Genomic DNA, 12,615 nt, shown 5'->3' with positions numbered 1-12,615 from the left:
TATCTTTGGAATGTATGTGGGTACAGACTTTCCAGATTCCCTTCTTCTTGTTGGCTCAGCCTGGTGTGTGTGTTTCCTTCCAGTTAACATTTCCCCTACACTCTCCAGCCTCCCTGGCTGCTGACACTTCCAAATGCCCCCCTCCGGAGTTTAACTGAGGAGCGGGCACCCAGGAAGGCTGCAGAGTGCAGGTGGAACAATTTGTAGCATTAGTGAAATCACATCCATAGGCATTCTTCAACCACCTGAGGGTATTTCTTCCTCTCCTTTGGTAACATTCTAATGCAATTTCACTAACTGACGAAATATGGTCTGAACTTAATTACAGGAGGGTTGAGGTTTTTTTAGCAAATGACTACAATTCACACCTCTGATATACTTAATAGTTTTTAAAAAACAACAACAATATTTTGCAAAGGTGAGTGAGTTGCTTCCTCTTCTCCAAAGGGAATTACCCTAGGTGGGTTCTTTCTCCCAGAGACCCAATGACTTCCACATATGAATAATCCCTGCTATGTCTGAGTCAAAAAGAATTTCAGATAAAAGTGAGGGGGGATGTTGTTGTGAAGGCTAGGATGGCTTTACAGCTTGACAAAGAACTCTTTCCCCCGCATGCACAGGCAAGACTGGTCCTGGGTACATGTTGCTGAGACGGAGACTTATTTTAACTCCCTGGCCTTTAAAAGTGAAAGCCGTGTCCTTGGCACAATCAGATGAACTCTCTGAACTCGCTGTCCTTTACTGCAAGGAGGCGGCTGGCTGCTTTGAAGTTGTGTGGGATGCCTTCCTGGTTTTTCTGCTTCTTTCCACAAATGTGAACAATGTCATGCTTGCATAACAATAGAATCATCGCAGTGGCAACACCACAAAATCCAACACAATCAAGGGTCCCTTAAGAAGGCGAATGCAGCTGCATTTCATAGTCATGCATTCTTGCTAAGTCATCCTTACAGCTAACCTCCTTGAGGATATATGGTTATGGAGGAATTCTTATTTATTTCACAGACAACTGAAGGCAGCCCTGTTCAGAAAGCTTTTTTTAAAATTACTTTTTTATTCAAAATTAAAACAAAACATATTATCCAGAAACATATCATCCTTATTTTCCCCCTTTTTTCCTCCCTCCCACGCCCTCCCCCCACAGAACCCACCCACCCCCGCCCCCCAACTTTCCTCAGTTCCAGTCTTTGATTTCTCTAAAAACGCTGTTTTCTGCATGCTACACAGTTGTATAGATCCTCAAGCTATTTAAGTAATAATTATCAATAAAAGGTTTGTGAATGTTTATTCAAAACCAGCCAAGGAGTCCAGTTTGCTTTGTTGCGTCTTCAAATACTTTGTAAAGGGTTCCCATTCATCCTTAAAGTCACAGTTATCCTTGTCCCGTAGCCTATATGTCAGTTTTGCCAGTTCTGCATAGTCCATCAATTTTTCTTGCCATGATTCTTTAGTTGGGGTTTCTTCAGTCTTCCATCCTGGTGCTAAGAAAACTCTCACGGCCTGTTTCAGGAAGCTTTTAATGCTTGATTCACACACACACACACACCCCACACTATTTTTGTTGGAAGCCACACAGAGTGGCTGGGGCAACCCAGTCAGATGCATAGAGTATCATCATCATCATCATCATCATCATCATCATTATCATTATTAGTGTTAGAGAAAGAACAACTATTTGTTTACCACCACCCTTCAGTCATATTCTGAAATGACAGAAAGGTATTTTCTGAGCCAGCTTCCTGGTTATGGATTTGAGACTAGCACCCAAAGGTGCTGAGACAAGCCCCAGGGCCCATTTAGATCAGCGTTTTATTGCGGTTTATTCTGCAACATGTTCTTTATACGGTAGCAGCACATTCATGGTGGATTTATTCTGCTTTAGTTTTGTTCTGCAATGTTTCCCCAGCAATGCCACATTATTGCTGTCCAGAGGGGCCATATAGCACCACTAAAATGGGACAAAAACCAGAACATTTCCAGCATGATGTGAAGGAATTTGAGCAGGAAGTTGCAGGCTACGCACTGATTGGAAAGGAAGCAGTGTGACCACCCCGAACCTTTTGCAAGTGCAAACCGTATTGACAGCAGAATTGCATCATGGACACAAATAATCATGAATGCATAACAAAGACCCCCCCCACACACACACACATTCCACATCCCAGAGCTGATGACTAGTAGTTGAATCAAGCTCCATCTGCACTGTACATTTAAAGCAGTATTATACCACTTTAAACATTATGACATTCCCCAAAGAATTCTGGGAACTGTAGTTTCGCAAGGCTGCTGAGAGTTGCTGGGAGACCATTCCCAGAGTCCTCTGGGAAAAGGGATTCTACTTTGGGAATGGTAGCTCTGTGGGGGGAGCAGGGGGAATCTGTCCTCTCCCCCATGCTTTTCAACATTTACATGCGGCCGCTGGGAGAGATCATCAGGAGGTTTGGGCTGGGTGTTCATCAGTATGCGGATGATACCCAGCTCTACCTCTCTTTTAAATCAGAACCAGTGAAGGCGGTGAAGGTCCTGTGTGAGTGTCTGGAGGCGGTTGGAGGATGGATGGCGGCTAACAGATTGAGGTTGAATCCTGACAAGACAGAAGTACTGTTTTTGGGGGACAGGAGGCGGGCAGGTGTGGAGGATTCCCTGGTCCTGAATGGGGTAACTGTGCCCCTGAAGGACCAGGTGCGCAGCCTGGGAGTCATTTTGGACCCACAGCTGTCCATGGAGGCACAGGTCAAATCTGTGTCCAGGGCAGCTGTTTACCAGCTCCATCTGGTACGTAGGCTGAGACCCTACCTGCCTGCGGACTGTCTCGCCAGAGTGGTGCATGCTCTGGTTATCTCCCGCTTGGACTACTGCAATGCACTCTACGTGGGGCTACCTTTGAAGGTGACTCGGAAACTACAACTAATCCAGAATGCGGCAGCTAGACTGGTGACTGGGAGTGGCCGCCGAGACCATATAACACCGGTCTTGAAAGACCTGCATTGGCTCCCAGTACGTTTCCGAGCACAATTCAAAGTGTTGGTGCTGACCTTTAAAGCCCTAAACGGCCTCGGTCCAGTATACCTGAAGGAGCGTCTCCACCCCCATCATTCTGCCCGGACGCTGAGGTCCAGCGCCGAGGGCCTTCTGGCGGTTCCCTCATTGCGAGAAGCAAAGCTACAGGGAACCAGGCAGAGGGCCTTCTCGGTAGTGGCGCCCGCCCTGTGGAACGCCCTCCCAGCAGATGTCAAAGCAATAAACAACTACCTGACATTCAGGAGACATCTTAAGGCAGCCCTGTTCAGGGAAGTTTTTAACGTGTGATATTTTATTGTATTTTTGGTTTTTATGGAAGCCGCCCAGAGTGGCTGGGGAGGCCCAGCCAGATGGGCGGGGTATAAATAAATTATTATTATTATTATTATTATTATTATTATTATTATTATTATTATTATTATTTTAGTGCCCTGTCACAAGTTACAGTTCCCAGAATTCTTTGGGAGAAGCCATGATGTTTGAAGTGGCGTGACACTGCTTTAAATCATAGCTGTCAGCTTTTCCATTTTCTTGCGAGGAATCCTATTCGGAATAAGGGAATTTCCCTTAAAAAGGGGGAAATGTTGACATCTATGCTTTAAATGTATGGTGTGAATGTGGCCAATGTTATCACATTATCGGTGAATAGAGGGACACTCTTTTTTAAAAATAGAGGGACACTCTTGCAGGACAAAAGAAAAAAGAAAATCCCAAAACATTTGTGGTATGAAAATTTACAGGATTTCAGCAGGAAGGAACTGGGCATGCACTGATTAGAAATGAAGCAGTACATGTGCTTTGAAACTTTTGCAGCTGCAAAAAGTATTGAAAGGAAGATCACATATAGCTGCCCCGTCGTGAACACATATCACCACGTGCGCACAATTTAACAAAAGATCTTCGAGTGGGTGGGGGAGGGGGCCTTGTATGTTCTTTCAGTATTGACCCTACTAGAGTAACTAGAAATGTGTCGCCTTCCCTTTCCAAAGTTCCCTCTCTCCACCCCCCCCCCAATCTTTTCCTTCTTATTTCATCACTTAAGCAAACTCCCTGGGGGCTTGAGCGGGAGACGAATGCTGGTAAGGGCTTCTGATCTGCTCTAATTGGAGGCTGGGCCCTCTGAAGGGATAAATGGTGCAATCATCCCCCCGTCCCGTCCCGTCCCCCCACCCTGTGGCAATATGTGCACTCCGTAATCCAAACCATTCCTGAGGAGGGAGAATCGCAGCTGGGCTGGGAATGGAAAAGACAGGCAGGATCCAAGGCAAAGAGTCTGTCCAAGGAGCCTCCTCGGCCCGACTCATCTAATCTTTAACATCAATGCACAAGAATGGAGATATCTAACCTGGTGCTTAGAGGGCGCAGAGTTCAATCAACTGTGGCCCAAGAGTTTGAATTAACTGTCATTGAGACGGCAGGAAAATGGAGTGTGTGTGTGTGTGTGTGTGTGTGTGTGTGTGAGAGAGAGAGAGAGAGAGAGAGAGAGAGAGAGAGAGAGACTTCTGCAGGAATTCCAAAAGTTGGGGAAGAGGCATTTCAAAAGGCATTGATAAAGCTTTAGAGCAGACCTTGGCTGAAAGCATACAGGTGGGAGAGACAGGCGACAGGCTGGCAGAGATAACAAAGAGACACAAATCTGGGTGGACGAGGAGTATTGAAGATCATGACCCCAATAACCGAATCCTGAGTAACAGAACCAACTTGCCTAGAAGAGACTGGTATGTGAGCCCACACAGAACTCAGTAAAGAACTAATCTAAAGCCTGCAAGTGCTTTGTCCCAATGAAACGTGGTGGTCGTGGTTCTTTAGGGATTCATGGAGTGATTTTTGGACAAGCAAGCAAGCATGCCCGGATTTTGCAGATGAGCCTGGCTCAGGAACAGACCCACTGGAAATGGGAGTTCGGGCTCAATATAGACCTAGCCTGGATGGATTTTTCAGCAGAAGCAGGTGTTATCAATTGGACCTTTTAAGCAGGAACGTGTGACTGGGCTGGCTGGTTGCCAGATCCACACACACACACACACCCCAGTTACTATAAATATCATGCTAGTTTAACCTGCCTGTCTGAACACCTTCCCCTGGGACCCGCTGCTCAATTCTTTTTTATACTACCTGTCTGCTATTTTAATCTTGAAAGAGGTAATTAAAAGTCTGGTGACATCTCGTGTGCCATCTCTTTTAACTGGCTGGTGAATTTGGAAGGAGGATTTCCCAAAGATGTTGTTCCTCCTTGACAGTGGCAAGGCGCACAGTGGTGGCAAAGCAGATGGTGGCAACAAGATCAAGGTGGCAGTACCAGGTGGCAGATCAAGGCAGCCTCAAGTGGCAAAACGGGACACACCACCCCTGGGTGAAGAAGACACCTAGATGTCCTCATAAGAGCAAAATCCATACAAAGTGTAGGCAGTTCAAAATGCTGTTGCTTGCTATGCCAACAGAGTTACAAAAGCAAGCAATCAATAGATTTTATACAAATAAATAAATAGTGGCCTTGGTCAGCATTTGGTTTCTAGTAATATTAATGGACGCGGTGGCGCTGTGGGTTAAACCACAGAGCCTAGGACTTGCCGGCCAGAAGGTTGGCGGTTCGAATCCCCACGACGGGGTGAGCTCCTGTTGCTCGGTCCCTGCTGCTGCCAACCTAGCAGTTCGAAAGCACATCAAAGTGCAAGTAGATAAATAGGTACTGCTCCGGCGGGAAGGTAAACGGCATTTCCGTGCACTGCTCTGGTTCACCAGAAGCGGCTTAGTCATGCTGGCCACATGACCCGGAAGCTGTATGCCGGCTCCCTCGGCCAATAAAGCGAGATGAGCGCTGCAACCCCAGAGTCGGTCACGACTGGACCTAATGGTCAGGGGTCCCTTTACCTTTACCCTTTAATATTAATGTGAAATCTGAAGTCCATCTAGGACCATAGAAATGTAGAGTTGGAAAGGACCCTGTGAGTCATCTAGCCCAACCCTCTGCAATGCAGAAATCCCAGCTGAAGCCTCACTGACAGATAGCCACCCAACTTTTGTTTAAAAACCTCAAGTGAAGCTGAGTGTGCTACCATTCAAAGAGCTCTCACCATCAAAAAGTTCTTCCTAATGCTTTGTTGGAATCTCCTCTTTCGTACCTTCGGGAGCAGCAGAAAACAAGCTTGCTCCATCTTCCATGTGACAGCCCTTCAGATATTTAAAGATGGTTATCATATAATCTCTCCTCTGCAAACCCCTTCTTTATGTGTCGGGTGGGTTCAGCAATTACCCAGAAGTGAAGTGCACTTTGTACCTGCTCAGAGGCATGTCCCTCCCATCTTCCACCACATCAGAGCTGAGCCGCAATGTTGCCAGGTGAAAACCCTGGCACAGGTTATATTTCAGGCATGGCATGCACTTAGCTCTGGGAATAAGGGGCTCAGCAGTGTGAGAGGAGTAAGGGATGCAAAGTCTGCCCTGTATCCACACACACACACACACACTTTTCCTGAGGTCAGCCTTGTGCATTCTCTCTTTTTTGCTTGCTCTCAAAGGAAGGTGGAGGGACGGGAACAAACTGCACCCCAGGGCAGTTTCTCAGCATCAGCAGAGCCCATAGCTCCGAGTTCAGCAGTGTCTCGAAGGCTGGAAGGTTACTTGCTTATCGTCAGTTTATTGTCTTTCTCAACAGCTCCAATTACTCACTTGGCGGTGAAAGATTGACAAAGTCATCTCTGTGTTTCACTTAGAACAGCACTGGAAAGGGGCGTATAGTCCGTCAAAATCCGTTGCAAACCATGCTCAGCGCCGCTTTTATCAAAGCACAAGTTGCACGTGTGGTCCTGAATGACATCCACATAGATCACTTTCCTGGTGTGTGTGCCACATCATTCGATACATCGCACCAGGAAGGGGGCTTGAGCACAAGGAATTCACATTCCAGTATCTTGTTGCAGGTAACACTTATTTTTACTTATCCAAGCCCTCTAACTGTGCCTGTGTATGTGTGGTACTGCAGCAAAATGTTGCAGTGTGGATTGCTTCTGTTCAGCTACTCCATTCCATCCCTGTTTTTCATTTTACTCTTTTTCAGCCATCAGGTAGCATTCTGTGTCAACTCAGCATGCTCATTCCTTACAGAGCTGCTTTTGTGGTTTCCCCTCCTCAGGATTTCGCCACACACAAATACCACAGGTTTCTCCTAAGCATGTGGATATCTCTTGCTTGTTTGTGGGTAGCCCTGTTCTGGCTACATAAATGACAGCACATCAGGGGAATGATGATAAATTTCTGGAGATGCACCAAGGAAGTAGAACAGTTCATCAGCCTCAGCATTTGACATCTTGAGAATTTCAGTGTTTGTGTTTTAAGGACCAAAACAGACCCAATGTTCAAATCAGAGATTTGATTGGGGCACGGAATAGGTTCAACCAACTTTTCCCTCATGCCACTTCTCCAGTTTAAATTATTCTGTTTCCTACAGTCTCAAAGCTACTCAGGATTCCTCGTGGCTGTACAGTGGTACCTTGGGTTAAGAACTTAATTCATTCTGGAGGTCCGTTCTTAACCTGAAACTGTTCTTAACCTGAGGTACCACTTTAGCTAATGGGGCCTCTTGCTGCCGGCGCGCCACCACCACACAATTTCTGTTCTCATCCTGAAGCAAAGTTCTTAACCCGAGGTACTATTTCTGGGTTAGTGGAGTCTGTAACCTGAAGTGTCTGTAACCTGAAGTGTCTGTAACCCGAGATACCACTGTATTTACACACCAACCACCACCAGCCAAACAACCAATCAACCTTGCATGTTAAATGCATTCATTTAACTCTATGAAGCTTGGAAATAGAATGGTTACTGCATTTATTCCTCCCCCTTTCCCCCAAGGAGCTGAAGATGGCATACATGCATGGCTGTCTTAAGCATATGTGGTGCTGGGGTGCAAAGATCCGCCTGGCGCCCGCCCCCCCCCCCCGTTGCCCAGTCCCAGGTGCACAGGTGGGGGGAGCCAGCCAGCCGCCTCAGCGTCTCACTGCTCAGTCGCAAAGCCGCCCAAAGACTCTCTTTAACACCATGTGGTGCAAATAATTCATAGCGTTGAAACATTTGAGATGGAAGGATTTGAAGATTGCATACCTGAATACTTGGGCAGAGCCAGCTGAAATGAAGTTCTTTCTCTGAAAGGATCCAAAGGTTGGGGAATTATGTAAGAGACTTTACAAAGGGCTTAGCGAGATCTATTTTTGCATTGCAAACCTACCTTAGCCACACTTCATACGAGTCCTGAACATATCAGTTTTTGGGGGCTCTTGTGTTTGCTTACTGATAAAAAGGCTATGCAGTGCACTCCCTGTTGCAACATTTATGACTCAAAAAGGCTTCTCACAAAGGCTATCTGACTAAGCCCTTGTTTAGTGTGCATTGGAGGAAGGAGCAGGGAGTAGAAACATTCCTACACCTTTCGGTTTTTCTAGCTGGATTCTGCTCCTGTCGAAGGCAACCTCCTTGTTTTGCCACTCTACCGAGCTGATTTTCAAGTCAAAGTCCTTCTTAGAAAGAAGGTGTGCTTATCTTCTTCATTTATCGGCTTATATTAACACCCAGCTTTCCTCTGGTGGAGTTTGCTGCCACAAATATGAGTCTTCTCCCTCCTCCCAAGTCTTTCCCTCACAACAACCCCATGAGGTTGGTTTGGTTGAGAGGGATGGGATGGCTGGCCGGTGCAATGCATCCACTTCCAGTGGCACACAGGTATCAGGCTGAAGCAGGTCACTTCAGAGGTATTTGGGGCCTCCACCCAAAGTCAGGATCTCCCAGAGGCATGTGGGTGAGAACAGGATGCTGGGATAGATATGGGCTATTGACTTGGCCCAGCAGGTTCATCATCATCATCATCATCACCATCATCATTTATTTATACCCCGCTCATCTGGCTGGGTTTCCCCAGCCACTCTGGGTGGCTTCCAACAAAATAATAAAATACAATAGTCTGTCAAACATTAAAAGCTTCCCTAAACAGGGCTGCCTTCAGATGTCTTCTAAAAGTCTGGTAGTTGTTGTTCTCTTTGACATCCGGTGGGAGGGCGTTCCACAGGGAGGGCGCCACTACCGAGAAGGCCCTCTGCCTGGTTCCCTGTAACTTGGCTTCTGACAGCGAGGGAACCACCAGAAGGCCCTCAGTGCTGGACCTCAGTGTCTGGGCAGAATGATGGGGGTGGAGATGCTCCTTCAGGTATACTGCACCGAGGCCTTTTAGGACTTTAAAGGTCTGCACCAACACTTTGAATTGTGCCTGGAAACGTACTGGGAGCCAATGTAGTGTAGGTCTTTCAAGACTGGTGTTATGTGGTCTTGGCGGCCGCTCCCAGTCACCAGTCTAGCGGCTGCATTCTGGATTAGTTGTAGTTTCCGGGTCACCTTCAAAGCTATCTTCTTATGAAGTGGCTCTTCCCAAAGTGGTTTGAAGTGAAGCTGGATGGTCCCAAAGCTTTGGATTTACTTTTTGAAAATACCAGGACAGCCATCATAGCTTCAATGCAGGCCGTTGAGCCTAATACTATGTAGGACATCTGCCACTGCCATCTGTGTATGAAGATAGCTGTTAAAGGAGGAAAATAAAGGCTGAAAATTCAGAACTGTCTGCAGAGGGGAATGAGAGAAGCCTACCTTTCCCCACAAGGACACTTAGAGGAGCAGGGTCCCTGATCAGGGCTAGGCTTTGCTCCACCCCAGTGACTTTCAGGACTTCAGCCTCCCCCTGTGTGCTTTCAGAAAACCTACCATGTAGTTATTCAGTGGGAGAATCAGAAGCAAGACTTTGCTGACAGATAAGAGGATCTGCCCATTTTGGCTTCTCATCCATCGCTCCATTTTGAAGTTCAGATCTTTGCATTCCCACACCAGCCTGCACTTATTATTTTAAACAAGTCCCTCATGAAAATTCATCAGCATTTTGTGCAAATCCCTCCTACTATATAACCTGTCCGTATGCAATTTTGCTGAAGGTGCAGAGCAATTTTCCCCTAACGTAATGCATCTCTGTTGGTTGTTTTTACTAAGTTCTTTTAACTTGCTTTTAATATTCTGCTTTAATTGGCGTAACCCACGCTGGGACCTTAGGGCAAAAGGAGGGTATTAATTATAATAAAATAAATAAACACAAGAATACATACATAATTGCATTTTAATGTACACTTTATGCGAACATATGCATCTTTGTACACATGACTTGTCTGAAGGACTACATTGCAAAATTCAAGGGAATGTGAATCCCAAAGCATGGCTGACCAAACCGGTCATGCTCCCCTAAATCCACCTCTGGCGGCATGCTAGAAGTTTATAAAATTATACAGTGGTACCTCGGGTTACAGACGCTTCAGGTTACAGACTCCGCTAACCCAGAAATAGTACCTCGGGTTAAGAACTTTGCTTCAGGGTGAAAACAGAAATCGTGCTCCAGCGACAGCAGGAGGCCCCATTAGCTAAAGTGGTGCTTCAGGTTAAGAACAGTTTCAGGTTAAGAATGGACCTCCAGAACAAATTAAGATCTTAACCCGAGGTACCACTGTACATGGCATGGAGAAAGCAGACAGAGCAAAGCTTTCCCCCCTCCCTCTCTCATACTAACACTAGAACTCATAGACATCCATTGAAGTGGAATTTTGGACGCTTCGAGACAGGTAAAAGAAACTACCTCTCCACACAGAGCATAGTTAAACTATGGAACTCTCTCCCACTGCAGTCAGGGGTGGCCAGCAATTTGGATGGCTTTAAAAGAGGATGGGACCAAGTCATGGGGGAGGGTAAGGCTATTCTCTGCCTCCAGAGTCCAAGGCAGTGATGCTTCTGAATGGCAGCTGATGGAAAACCCAGGAGGGGAGAGGGCTTTTGTGCTCAGGTCCTGCTCACGAGTTTCCCACAGGCATCTGGGTGTCCACTGTGATGTCCACTGCTCCAGCCGGCTCTTCTTACGTTAGGGTGGCAGACTTCCCATACTGCAGATTTTGCAGGCTGTTCCAAGTATGAGGCATTGGAGCAACGTTTTATCTGCCAAAGCCAGAGGTTTCTAGACACACACTCCATCCAGGCAGGTAAGAGGCATTATAAGGACACAATCTATGCAGGCAGCAGCAACAGCAAGGACTGTGGCCTGATGAGAGAGGCATGGGCTGTGGGCGAGATAAACAGACCTGAGTTTTCCCATCCCTGCTCTCAAAACTCAAAACAACATGAACCTGTGCCAATTCTCAGTTCAGTACAAGCAAGTTAATAATGCGGATGCAAAATCAGTTCAAGTGATGTGAGAGGCCCTGGTTGTTTTGAGATCTCAAGGCAATGTTGGAACATGCTTTTCAATGAAAGGTTATAGCTAGCAACGCAGCTCTGTTCAGCAAGCAGAATAGCCCTGTTTAATTACTAGCGAAATTGCAGTTACCCAGTGAGATGATGATACCGATCTTTAATTAGTTATAGTTTTGATGGAAATCTCTACAGGTTTCAAATACTAGTGGTTTGCCTTTTCATGCTGCAAATGGATAGAGGATTCTTTCAGTGCCTCTCCAAACAAAAATAACTTTGGTTTGCATAAAGAAAGCATTGCTGTGTTATTTCTTGCCTCGCCACACACAAACACAAAAGCCTAGCTGATTCAAAAGGGAGGAATAGCTCCTTCATGTAAAGCCAACATCCTGCTTGACTTGAGAGAGTGACAGAGACCAAAGTAGATCTCAAATGTACCCTTCATATTTTAGGGCATGTTTTTGTCCGCTGGTTTAGTCTGGCATTTATTTGTATTGCCATCCTGTTTATGGGTGAAAACAGGCATGCGCACAGGAGATCTGTGATCATATTTTCCATTTCCAGGAAAGGCAATTGCAGAGGAGTCAAATTCTGATTTGATCAGCAGTGTTGGGTGTTCAAATTCTGTCCCCTGTGCTCTTTCCCCATCTAAATCACACACAAATGTATCCACATGTGAACACTCACAAATCTGCCACCAAAACTTCAGCAGAAAATAACCTGTGCTATTATTCTCCACCCTCCCCAAGAGCAAATTCTAGCAGCAAATTCAGGGACGTGAGCTTGATCAAGGAACCAGCTGCAATTAAAATTGGATTGCCTCCCTTCACACACCCCAAGTTGCTTTAAATTGAGAAATATAGGGAAATATTTTTGACTCCAAGGCAAAAGGGCCAGGTCTATCCCACTGCATCCATCAGACTACACTGTGTAACATACCAAATGTAGTGCTTAAATTTCCAACAAGTCTGCCTTGGAAGTCGCTGCCCATAAATGGCTACCATCCATATGGGCTATGTTCCAGCTCTGCTGTTGAAAACCAGTGCCTGAATACCAGTTACTACAAATTGCAGGTGGGCAGAATACTATTGTGTTCGTGTCCTGATTGAACATGTATCTGGTTAACCACTGTGAGGACAGGATCCTGAACTTGATGGACTATTCACTTAATCCAGCAGGCTCTTCTTATGGTCTATAGACATTATACAGGTGTCCTGGCTATGCAGTTTTAGATGCTTGATTTCTGTAATTAATTAAAGCAAACCTACCCTCCTGCTCACCCACACAGTTTACTTACCTATGTTGGTTTTTTGAATTTTTACTAATTTTGTGTGT

The sequence above is a fragment of the Podarcis vaucheri genome, assembly GCF_965113315.1.
Source record: "Podarcis vaucheri genome assembly, chromosome: 6".
Lineage (NCBI taxonomy): Eukaryota > Metazoa > Chordata > Lepidosauria > Squamata > Lacertidae > Podarcis > Podarcis vaucheri.
The sequence above is the reverse complement of the archived record's forward strand: the minus strand, read 5'-3'. Positions refer to the sequence as shown.